Raw genomic sequence first — 13052 nt, 5'->3', positions numbered from 1 at the left:
AGATCATTAAACTTTTTCTAGTGCTAACATTTTAGGAATGTTACCTTCATATATAAATTTGTTGCAACATATGTAGAACTAACTTAATTGAAAGTAAAACACTGTGCTGGGAATATTATGCAACAAGTGCACACATTTCCAAAGCGATCTACTTTAAAAAAAAAAAAAAAAAAACTACTTACATACCCACAGGCGCTATGGCCAAAAATATATATTACTGAGGCTTTGATATTATTGAATGTCTTTCTGCCATTTCATTTTAGATGTCCCCTTACCACATACAACTTAATCTTTCAAAAACAGAACTGATTTCCACTGTTCAAAAGAACCTACCTTAACATTTCTGTTGCTGCACTCAACCTTACCCCTCAAAATCGGTTTCTATTTGTTTTCCTTCACTCTGAATTTTTCTTTGCTCTCCACATTTAGGGGCTGATTCTGAGTCCACTATTCTTGGCATTGATAAAGGGCTTCTTGCCTTGACGGCGACCCAGTAAGCCATGATGCTTCAGTCAACACTTTTACCTTAAATCTTGGCTGCTTGCCACATAGACTTGCAGGGTTTAGCTACCGACTTATTTCTAATAATTTTGTCCACCCTAGTTGCGGTTTTTCTGGGGTGGCCTTGCCATGACTTGTTAACATGGCTCTGGACCCTCTGGACACTATTCCAAACATTGACTATTTGGCGCAAAATGCTATAACTGTAGGCCACGCTTACTTGACTTCGTCTCCACCTTAGAGTATGTATGACAGCCTTCATCATGTTTCCAAGTGTTTTTTTTCTGCCATTCCTCGCCATACCTATTGGGGAATGCTGTAACACAGTCTGTGATTAATGTAAACAATGTTCACTAGAGATGGAACTTACAAAACTTAAGGTGCCCAGCCACAAGCCTATTACACTGTACGATTGCACAATTACGACATTGTAATTGTGCAATCGCTCAGTAATAGGCCGGAAATCGTGCATCCAAATGTTAGAAACCACCAGCAATGCACGCTCCCGTTGGTCGTTTCCGACATCAATCATCGTCGGTCGAACATGCAGGCCAATCTGTCGATAACGACAGATTGGCCATGTTCGGGGATGATTGATGTGCCTACACTAAACGATCAGTCATTCAGTGTAGGCACATCAATCATAGTAATCGTACCATCGTTCCCTGATCTACTAGTGGATGGGCACCTTTAGACGTCAAAAGACTTTTGACCCACCACCCCAAGGCAGTTTTCCGATTGAAAATTGTTCTAATCAATATCTAGTGAAGTCAGTATGCTAAACTGTGAAATGTTTTTACTTCTGATATGCTTTTGTGTATTAACTCAGACGATCACACTACTGTTGCGAACTCGAATAACAAATTTTTTTACGATTTGTTGTTAACGTTCAAAAAATTGTTCAGTTTCTGAGTTATAACGATGAACGATAATAATTAAAGCGCGCTCCCGTGTGTAGTTATCGTTCATCGTCCATTTCAGACTGTCCAACATGACTATTTTCATTAAGGGAAGGAACATTATTTGTTCATTGTTGTAAAAATTGTTCACTTTTTCAAGGGAAAATCTGAACGAAAATCGTTGGCTACAAAATCGTTACGTGTGTATGCACCATAAGTGTGAAAAACGTTCTGGCAATATACTTTTGAGCTGTACTGTATACCGCCCTTTATCACATTTTATTGGACCTCCATATCCCACTGGTTACCATTACATGTTAGTCGCTAGACAAACACAAATCAATCATCCACCCCTCTATATTGGATTACAAGTGTTAACTAAGGGAAAGGAAGAATATATAGTTTATCAAACATAAGACCAGACTTATAGGACTAAAGCTTTTTGCTACACAGAGTTAACTAAAGAGATCTTGTTTACAATACATTTGATGCTTATTTACAGTACATGCATTGCATTCTAATTTAATAGGCATGATCTTATGAAACCATAATAAACCACTTTCACTATAAATCCTAGCAAATGTGCTACCTCATTCCGTTACGAAAACCTAAATTCCATGTTGCTTTTAATACACTTCCACTGGCAAGGCGAGGGACACCTCGTACTTTTAGCAAAGCAGAGGACATCATTCTGGCAAGGTGGTGGACACTCTTGGACCTGTGTCAAGGCAGCGGACACCTCTTGGACCTGTGTCAAAGAGGAGGATACCTCACAGACCTCTGGCAAGGCGGAGTATACCTCACAGACCTCTTTCTAGATGGTTAACACCTCTCGGACCTCTCGCAAGGCGATGGACACCTGGTACCTTTAGCAAATGGGAGGACACCTCGGAACTCTGGCAATGCGGAAGACACCTTAGAGATCCCTGGCAAGGCAGTGTACACCTCTTAAACTTCTGGCATTGGTAACTGGTTGGACAGCAGTAGGATTGGTGGCATACACCTCTTGGACCTCTGGCAAGGTGGCGTACACCTCTCAGACCTCTGGCAAGGCGGTGGACACCTCTCAGACCTTTGGCAATGTAGCTCTCAGATTAGTGGCTGGTCGAGCGGCAGTCGGATTGGTGTGGGCACCTCCCTGACCTCTGGCCACCCCTCGGAACTCTGGCAAAGTGGCAAACATTTGTTGGAACTCTTGCAAGGTGGTAGAAGCTCCAAAACCTGCATTTGTTCCGAGCAGGGAGTGGAATGCCTCTGGTTTAAATACATTTTTCTCCACCAAGGATCCCTTTATAGCAGGGACCTAAGCATGTATCTCGACAGGGACCAGGAGTTTCCCCAAGAATTCTGATAGTAAAAGTAGAACCTTTATTTAACAGGGTTTGCAATTGGTCAAGAATTCTCCTGAAAACCCCCAATCACACAGAGTCTGAGACTCAGAAGCATGAGGGTTCATTTGCAGAGAGGATATTTCCTCTGATGGCCTGTAGTTGGTCTCACATTCTCTGCACTCATTTAGCCAGATCATGCTTTGGAGAATGTAGGGGTACCAAGGAAGAATCAAGTGTGTAAGTCAAATTCCAGTTGAGTTCACCCCCAGTCATCAAAGTAACCCTTTCTTAGCAGTTCTAGGAATTCCAACATTTTGGCAAGGAATCTTGGCTGATGCTGGTTTGAACTATAAAGGTTTACAGATGCATAAGAGTGATTGACTATTTGGCACATAACAATTTGACATCTACCTTCTTTTACAACAGAGGTTCTTAAACCCTGCCATTACAGTCCAGGTTCTAAGGATAGCCATGCTTGAGTCCAAATTGACTAGGGTACTAATTTAGTCACCTGTGCTCAAGCATGGATAGCCTTAAAACTTGGACTGTAATGGTGGAGTTCTAGAAAATAATGAGATATTTCAGTGAGAGGGAGGCGTGTAGAAACCAGGATAGCCACTATTAGCAATTTATTAGCTGAATTGTTGTTACAAAAAACATGTGTGCCAAGTGTCTCAAATAAAACCCCCTTGTGTGCATGCCTGAAGGAAGCCGTAGCACCACAAATATTTCAATGAAGCAAAAAAGGTTTATTCATACACTGTGGACCATGCTGAACCGTAAACAGGCTGGGGACACATGATAACGCAAGGTAAATAATGGTCTAGTCAGAGACTAGCGGGTAAATTTACTAAGATTTGAGATGGTCCCGATTTTCAAAGTGATTTATCTCGCTGGAATTCGCCAAAATTCGGGTGATTTAATCCCTTTTACCAAATTTACCAACAGGCGATTTGAGGCTAAACGAGTTTGCCGATGGTGAGGCAGAACGAGATATCTCTCCCAAGTCACTCGTTTTGCAGGAGATTACTCACCCGAGATTCCAGTGTTTTCTCTCTGCAAATCTCTCCCGAGCTAGTAGCCAGCACATATCAGTGATATATGTGCTTGCTGCTTGTTTGTTTTCCATTGTAAAAATGAGAAAAATGTCTAAAAAAAAAAAGATGTGAGCCCCCCCCCCAAACACTAACCAGCCCTGGGCTTGTCAGCCTGTCCAGGTTCTTAACATTACAGGGAAAAAAATGTGTAGGGATCCCCTGTAATGTAATCCAGCACAAGGCAGCAGGGACAGGGCTGGTTTAAAATATACGGAGAAAAAAAAAATTACGTGAGTTCCACCGTATATTTAAAACCAGCCCTGGACCCTTTCTAACGGGGGACTGATGCCACAGCCAGGGGTGTCCTTTCACCGGGCCCCCCAGCCGCAGCATCAGCCCTGACCATTAGTCAGCCCAGGCCAGGGATTCCTGGGGAGTTGGTGACCCCCCCACCCAAAAAAGGGGTCACCCTCTCCAGGGCACCCTGGACTAGGCTGATAGCCCGGGGCTATCCCCGCAACCCCTAGGTGGTGGGTGGAGGGTTGATAGTGTTTGGTGTGTGTAAAAATTAGATTTATCATCATTGTCTTTACAGTGGAACTACAGGTCCAAGCAAGCCTCCCCCGCATGCTGGTACTTGGAAAACCACAACTACCAGCATGCGGGGCATTAAGGGCCCACTGGTACCTGTACTTCACCTGTAAAGAAACGGTAAAAAAAAAAACACACCACACACCTGCAAAATAAAGCTTTATTACATACATACACATACATACCTGTTTCCAGATGTTCGCGTCCTCTTGTCAACGTAAAGTATCCCTTCGAAATACCTGTAAAAAAAGATCCAATACTCACTTTTATGTCCCACGATGTTCTCCGCAGAAATCCAAGAGGGGCTCTGGATACAATGTAACAGCATGTTACTGCATGCTGTTAAATTGCGCTACTGTCTGTGCGTGGGAACGAGAGCAGCCTTCAGTCCCGTGCCGCCGGCCAATCTGCGGCGGCTAACATTAGCGGCCGCTCATTGGCTGGGACCCACGTGGGCTAAGCCAATGAGTGGCTCCTCCACCAATATATCCCTATAATTGCCCAAAGAAGGCAAAGGACCAGTGTCTGCACCAGATGCCCATAGCTGGCCTAGTACCTCTGTAATAAAGACCGAAGTAATTCTCAACTTTTTTTTATACAATATGTTTATTGATAAAGTCAAAAATACAACATGGTGCACAACACACCATCAATACAAGGCACTTTCAGAAGTTTAAAGATAAACAAAAGGACCAATCTGATCATAAAAAATCAATATGGAGAGTCAAAATAAATCAACAATGTGGCAAAATGCTATAAAAATAATCCTAGGAACAAAACAACAGGGTGAATGTCCTTTTATACTAAGAAAAGAGAGAGGAAAGAAAAAGAGTAATGTGGGGGAGTAGAGAGAAGTACAGGCTAGGATGAAGGAAATTAATAAAATAAAAACTAAGAGCAAAGAGAGTGTGAGGGGGTAGGGTCCAAGATGTAAAAGGGGGAGAGAAACTAATCTGAGATTCAGTGAATCCAAGTGTTATGGCTGAGCGACATTTACCAGCCACCATTGAGCAACTCGGAATAGGTAGGAATCTCTTTGAACAAAAGTTAGGGTACCCAAATGACATTAAACTCACTAAATTTATCGGCACCAGTAACAGAAGGTCACCCATGGTAATTTAATGGTCCCGGCCAGAGCCTCCACACAAAGACTGAGGGGTGACAAAGGCAGCCCTGCCTATTACCGGGGCAGAGATCAGAGATTAATCTTTATGCAGGCTGGAGGGGTGGCGTGAAGGGACAACATTCTATGTAGGGAGGTGGGGCCCAGTAGCTTTCTTATAAACAGCCAATCACCTCTATTGAACAACATTTCTGCATCAATTGACAACAAGACAGCAGTAGTTTGCTCACTCAGGGCTAAATGCATAAGGTCAAGAACCTTGGTGGTGGTGTCACATCCCTCGTGTCCCAGTCCAAAACAGACGTGGTTAGAGTGGATTAATGCAGGCAGTAGGGTCTTAAGCCTGTTCACAATGAGCTTGGCAAATATTTTGATATCGCCATTTAAGAGCGAAAATGACCTACAACTAGGATATAAAGCCGGAACCTTGCCCGCCTTTTCAGGAATTGCATTGAATGCAAGCAACATCTTAGGGAGAAGTACAGCTTGGAACATTTTGTAGAAATCTGGAACCTATTTAGGCCTGGACTCTTGCCAGAGGGTGTGGCCTTCATGGCTTCTTCCTGTTCCCTCAAGATGAACAGAGGAAAAAAGCCAAACCCTGTCCTCATCCGAGATGGTGGGGAATGCCAGTTTCTTGAGGTAGTTAGAAACTCTCCCATAAGATGCTCATTCTAAAGGAGTTTTTGGGACAGACAGACTGTAGACTGTAGGAGTTGAAAGCTGTGGCAATATCTGAGGTCAGCCTGCAGTCCCTGACACCCACACCTCTAATCATCTTATTATAAGACATAGCCCTCTGTGCTCATAAGGCCTGGGCCAGCAACTTCCTAGGTTTATTGACCCATTGAAAATGCCAATTTCTGCAATAGGTGAAAATCCTGTTTCACCTCATCATTAAGAAATTTAAGGTCTACGCAAGCTACAGCACGATCCACCTCTGACAGAGAAGCCTTATGGGACAACTCTAGGGACTAAGTGTCACAATCCTGGCTAGTTTTTACCTTTTGTGACTAACCTCTGCCAGCTGCTCCATGGATCTGTGTTTGTAATTCTCCTGGGACATCTGCTCTGGCTGAATCATGCTGGCTGTAACATCTCTTGTGTGTGCAGACTGCTCTCCCCCCACACTGATTAAACACCTGGACCCTGCTCTGTCTGTGAGCATTGCTAGTCTTAATTGGAATCACAGGTGTGGTCCTGATTCTCAAGGGCTGCAGAGATGATTACTCCCTCTGCATGTTGTGCCTTGCTCCACTCAGAATGCCACTGCCAGACCACCTGTCTGTATCCACCAATCGCTGCCAGACTCTAGGTATATAGATCCTCCTCTAATAGCACTCAGTGCTTGAACATCTTGTTACGTTCCGTGGTGTATTGCTTGTGCTATAGCTGTACCTCTGTGTGCCAGTATATCCCAGGCTTCTGCTGGTTCCTAGACCAGTGCTATCCATAAGCCTGCTGCGTTCAGCTATCCACGCTACCAGCCTATCACCTACGGCTCCCAGGCCGCTCCAAGTAGCTTCCACGCTACCAGCTTCTCCACATGGCTCCCAGGCCGCATCAAGCAGCTTCCACGCTACCATATCTCACCCACGGCTCCCAGGCCGCACCAAGTAGCTATCCACACTACCAGCCTCTCACCTATGGCTCCCAGGCCGCTCCAAGTAGCTTCCACACTACCAGCTTCTCCACACGGCTCCCAGGCCGCACCAAGTAGCTTCCACACCACCATCTCTCACCCACGGCTCCCAGGCCACTGAAGTAGCTTCCACGCTACCAGCGTCTACCCACGGCTATCCAGCCACTCCACGTAGCCACCCAGCTACCAGCATCTACCCACGGCTATCCGGCCGCTCCACGTAGCCACCCAGCTACCAGCGTCTACCCACGGCTATCCGGCCGCTCCACGTAGCCACCCAGCTACCAGCATCTACCCACGGCTATCCGGCCGCTCCACGTAGCCACCCAGCTACCAGCATCTACCCACGGCTATCCAGCCACTCCACGTAGCCACCCAGCTACCAGCGTCTACCCACGGCTATCCAGTCGCTCCACGTAGCCACCCAGCTACCAACGTCTACCCACGGCTTCCCAAGCCACAACAAGTAGCTTCCACGCTACCATCCGTCTGCAAGCTCATCTACTGGTACCCCGACCAGCTCAGTCAGCCTACCTGCCGGTCCCAGTCCTCACTCATCACCAAAGGCAGTTCTCACTGCTACCCACTTCTTATAATAAAAGAGCTATTCATGTCAACCATGGTTCCAGTCCAGCCGGCTTCCAGTGATTCCAGTTCATCACCTGATACAGGTAAATCACTAGCACCAACTGTGACAGGAATGATTGGAGTATTGGAAGAAGCAGGCTGCTGTACTGGTACAAAAGTTCAGGATAAGGTGCCAGCCTTAATTCCAAGTCTAAACTAGATAATTAAATTAAAGCAGGTAAAAAATAATGCCCACCGAGCCTGTCTTGAATTCAATCTTTTCACGGACTCAATATAAGCCAGGTTTTTATGATCTGTGTATACTGTGATATGATGTCTTGCCCCTTTCAACGAGTGCCACCAATCTTCAAAAGCCCATTTAACAGCCAAAAGCTACCGGTGTCCAACATTGTAGTTCTTCTCAGCCAGAGAAAACTTTCGAGAGAAGTTGGCACACTGATGTAGTTTGTTATCCTGGGGATCACTCTGAGACAGTATAATCCCCTCCACAACAAACAGAAGATCCGGATTTGGGTGGTGAAGAACCGAAACGAAGACAAAGAGTTTCTTCAAGGTGTCAAAGGCCTGGATAGCTTGAAGCGACCAGTTGGAAGGGAATCGGCAGCCCGACACTGGAACAGATCCCGGCAGCAGCAGGCCGACAGCGCTGGAAATCCCGATCGTCCCTAGGTAAGTATTAACTAACCTAACCTACCCCCTAACCCTCCCTTAGGGATGCCTAACCCTAACCTCCCACCAAGTGCCTAACCCTAATCCCCCCTCTAAGTGCCTAAACCTAACCCCCCCTTCCCCGCTGCCTAAACATAAGTCCCCCGGGGGGGATGCCTAACCCTAACCTCCCCGGGGGTGCCTAATCCTAACCCTCCCTCCCCCTAGCCTAACCCTAACCTCCCGGGGGGTGCCTAACCCTAAGTTCCCCCCGGGAGCCCTAAACCTAACCTCCCCCCCCATGGCTGTCTGCTCACGGTGCCCGGCATCCCTTTGATCGGGATGCCAGGCGCCCATCTCCTGGCATCGGGGAAATGAGCGACGTCTACATCTAGATGCCAGGCATTTCACCCTCGCCGGGATATGACAGTCGGGAAGCCGGCTGTCGGTATAAGGCCAGCCGGCTTACTGATTGCATCCCATTGGAAGTATCCATACCCTTATTAGTAAACTTTACTATAGGGGGTACAATAGTAGAGAAGGACTTAATGAACCTCACATAGTAGTTTGCGAATCCAAGCAAAAATTGTATGGCTTTTAAGGTAGACTGATGGACCCAATCTAGTGCCACCTGCATTCTACTGGAGTCCATAGAAAACCCTTTGGGGGGTAATAATATATCCCAGAGAGATCCCCTCCACCTCGAATTCGCACTTTTCTAGCTTCGCGTAAAGCTGATTTTGCTGAAGCTTTTGTAGCACCTGTTTGACCTGGTGACAATGCTGATGTAATGACTGGGAATAAATCAGAATGTCATTTAAGTATACTACAGCGAACCTCCCAAGGAAGTCTTGGAAGACATGATTTATAAAGTCTTGGAAGACGGCAGGGGCGTTGGACAGGCCAAAGAGCATGACTAGATACTCATAGTGTCCTGACAAGGTATTAAACGCCATCTTCAATTCGTCTCCCTCTGCAATGCGGATCAAGTTGTAAGCTCCCTGTAAGTCAATTTTAGAGAAGATGCTTGCTTCTTTTAACTGGTCAAAAAACATCGAAAAAAGGGGTAATGGGTAGGAGTTCTTGATGGTGACATTATTTAACCCCCTGAATTCAATACATGGCCGGAGCTAACTATCTTTTTTCTCTACAAAGAAGAAACCCGCTCCTATGGGGGACTTGGAAGGCTGGATGAAACCCTTGGCATGGCTTTCCTGGATATATACTTCCATGGCTTGAGTCTCCGGGATGGAGAGGGCATAGAGTCTTCCTTTTGGGAGCTTAGCGCCAGGAACTTGATAGCACAATCATAAGGACAATGCAGTGGGAGAGTTTCAGATCTTTTATTGGAGAAAACATCCGAGTACTCATGGTATGGAACCGGTAATTGAGGGGGAGTGGATTGGAGGGCCCGAACAGGAATAGAAAGACACTTGGCACTACATTCGGCGCCCCAAAAACTAATCTCGCCAGATTTCCAGTCCAGAACTGGATTGTGAGGCAACCCTAGAATGACTGGAGCCTTCAGACAGTCTAGTAAATAGAAACATAACTCTTCCGAATGCAGGGCGCCAACAGAAAAATGGATGGGTGGTGTTTGGTGCTTAACTTGTTTGTTTAATTGAGGGCTCCCATTGAGACCGCAGATAGACACTGGACAGGCTGTCACGTTTAGCGTCCTGCAGTCCCCTATTGAGGGGCTGGAAGTTGTGGTCCCAGGTCAATGAAGGAGTCAGGAGCAAGAGACCTGGATGTTCAGTCTCCTCATCCACAAGCATCGGATGTTGGAGAGACCTGACCTAGGGTGCGCAGTCTAACCTGGATATGGGTTTCAGCTGCACTCGGCAAGCAGGTCGCGGTCCCCAGGTCAGGGATCCGATGCGAGTGGGAATACAGAAAGATACACCGCTTTGGCCCACTGGAAATATAATCTCTGTACCACTAGTACAGAGAAGCACAATAGAGATGTTTCCTGAAGAGGTGCTGTGGCAGACCAGAGGGAGAGAATCCACTGAGGAGTAGGTTGTGCAGCTAGCAGTGGAGGGAAGTGAGGATATGCTGCAGTCATTGAAGGAGAGTGGTGATTGCACCAGTTTGGATAACGTGGTGTCTGTACACTGATGCACAAGGATATGACACTGGTAAATAGCACACACAGGCAAGGATGTTCTGTACCACTGCCGTACAACGTTATGACACTGGTAAATAGCACACACAGGCAAGGATGTTCTGCCGTACAATGATAAGACACTGGTAAATAGCACACACAGGCAAGGATGTTCTGTAGCATTGCTGTCCTAAGATATGACACTGGTAAATAGCACACACAGACAAAGATGTTCTGCCATACAATGATATGACACTGGTAAATAGCACTAATTATTTAACAAAATAACCGCCTGAGGGAAAAAACTATTTAAGTGCCTAGCAGTTTTAAACCAGCACGATCTATAACGACTGCCCGATGGAAGGCGTTGAAATAAATCTTAACCAGGATGAGACTTGTTCGCCACAATATTTTTAGCTCGCTTATCCAACCTAGTTAAATATAACTCTTGAATAGGAGGGAGATCGTCACCAATAATTCTTTCTGCGGCCCTAATTACTCTCTCTAGTCTATTCTCCTGAATTATTGCCATACAGAACAGAGGTCTCAATAAATAAAACCTTTGCTGTGCTTGCTTCAAAATGGCATCTCTGTTGGATGCCCCCTTCAGGTCCCTGGATATAAACGAACCCAGAAACCTAAAGGTTTCCACCACAGACACCACACTATCCACAATAGTGATCGGGGATACCACAGGAGAATGCCTCCTAAAATCCACTACCATTTCCACCGGTTTTGGTGGATTTAATGTCCACGTTGCCTGGTGACCAGCAAGACTGTCGGATCCTGCAGCAGGAAGCTGCAACATCCTGGATGACTGCTGACTACCGGAACCTGAGAAGGTAACAAGCCGCGACGGCGGCTTATGACAAGCGCGTGCACAACAGGATTAGATTATTTTAATCTCAATAGTGTTCCCGCTAGAAAGCGGGCAGGGCAGGGCACTGGGGTTGCTTGCCAGTAGCTTTTGCACTCCTGAAAAGGGGGCGTGGATGATTGGGAGGGATGTGCCCTTGCAACATGCCCCCAATCTGTCACACTTGGGGGCGTCCCCAGCACTTGTGGATTCCCCAAGCTCCCCCCTCACAGTTTCTATGGCCGGGCGGGGACCTGTCACCACATCTTTTCCCACCAGTGGAAGGCTCAGGGCAGGATGTTTTAGTGGGGCCCCATAAAAGGGCAGGGCACGGTATCCCACTAAAACAGCCTAGTGGGAACACTACTCAATTTGAAACATAAAAATAAACAATTCAATAGATAAAAAATTATACAGACAAAGAATATTAAATATAAAATAACCATATGTGCATGTGGAAGCAAATATTAAAGGATCATTGCATAAAAAACTTTTTTCAGTTGGCGAAGAAAACAAATCTTTGTCAATACAGTGAACTCCCTACTCACATCAAAGGGAGAGTCTTCCACACTTTAAAAGAACTGTGGGCCTGATTCAGACCCACTCGCGAGCGCCGAGCGCTCGCAAGCGGGTCGATGTTGGGCCAGTGTGCATGCGCACGACGGACCCAGCTCCGTCGTGCGCATGCGCGAGACCTGGATAGCAACAGGGAAGCCGTTGCTATGGATCTCGCTACAAAGGGGGCATAGCTGGCCAGACGGAGGCGTTCCCATGGGAACGCCTACCATCTGAGGCCGGCCCCACTGACATCACAAGTGATGTCAGTGAGAGTGCTTTTGGCTCTGATAGAGCCAAAAGCACTACAGGGCTTGTGGCAGACGAGACCCTACCACAAGAGACCCTACCACAAGGGTCTCGTCGCAAGCCCGATGGTCGAAACCATCTTTTTGGCCGCTTGCTATAGCTGTGGGTGGTCACCCACAGCTATGTGAGCGGCCAGGAGGCCGCTCTAGAAAAAGAGAAGGAGGGCACTGATTCAGAGCGAGCGCTCTGAAAGAGCGTCCGGCTCTGAATCAGACCCTGTGGTTCTAATGTATCCAATAATAATTATACTGTTCCCATATTAATGTTCGATACATAAGGTGGGTTTAATTGTGCCACCAGGCTGTTAGAGGATAAGAAGAGTCAAAATGCAGGATATTATTTCAGTGGTGTAAGTACTCACAGTTGGTGATATACAGTTGCAGCCTAAGCCACTGAGTAGGTGAAAATGCTGGCTTGAAAGCTATGATAGCCGGCAATGGTCCTTCCGCGCATGTGCATGACATGGTGATCCAGCAGTGTCTGGAAGGCTTTGCTGAAGCTGGAAAGGCACCACTGCGTCTTCATTGCTGGCAATGGGGAGCGTATCGCACTCACCATCTAAAAGATGGCGAGAGCAATGCTTGACAAACAGCGGTAATCTTAGATTACTGCTGTGTGTTAAATCCAGAAAAGGTGGCTAAAGGGGTTATGCTTCATTATTAAATGGGGGTCTCTGTGGGCTGCAAAATACTGTGAGATAATGGTGGCTGTCCATTGAAGTGCCCGATGCCACTGGCCAATATTGGGGCCTGTCGATAGAGTGCCAAAGCAGGGTGCACCCAAAAGAAGGAGCTAATTTATTTGCCATGTGCATGTGGTGAGGTATGGGTGATAGAGTGACCGGAGGGTGACCGGAGCATGGACA

This window comes from Taudactylus pleione, unplaced genomic scaffold (assembly GCF_031769625.1).
Source record: "Taudactylus pleione unplaced genomic scaffold, aTauple2 ptg000041l, whole genome shotgun sequence".
In the NCBI taxonomy this organism is placed as follows: domain Eukaryota; kingdom Metazoa; phylum Chordata; class Amphibia; order Anura; family Myobatrachidae; genus Taudactylus; species Taudactylus pleione.
Note: the sequence above shows the minus strand (reverse complement) of the source record.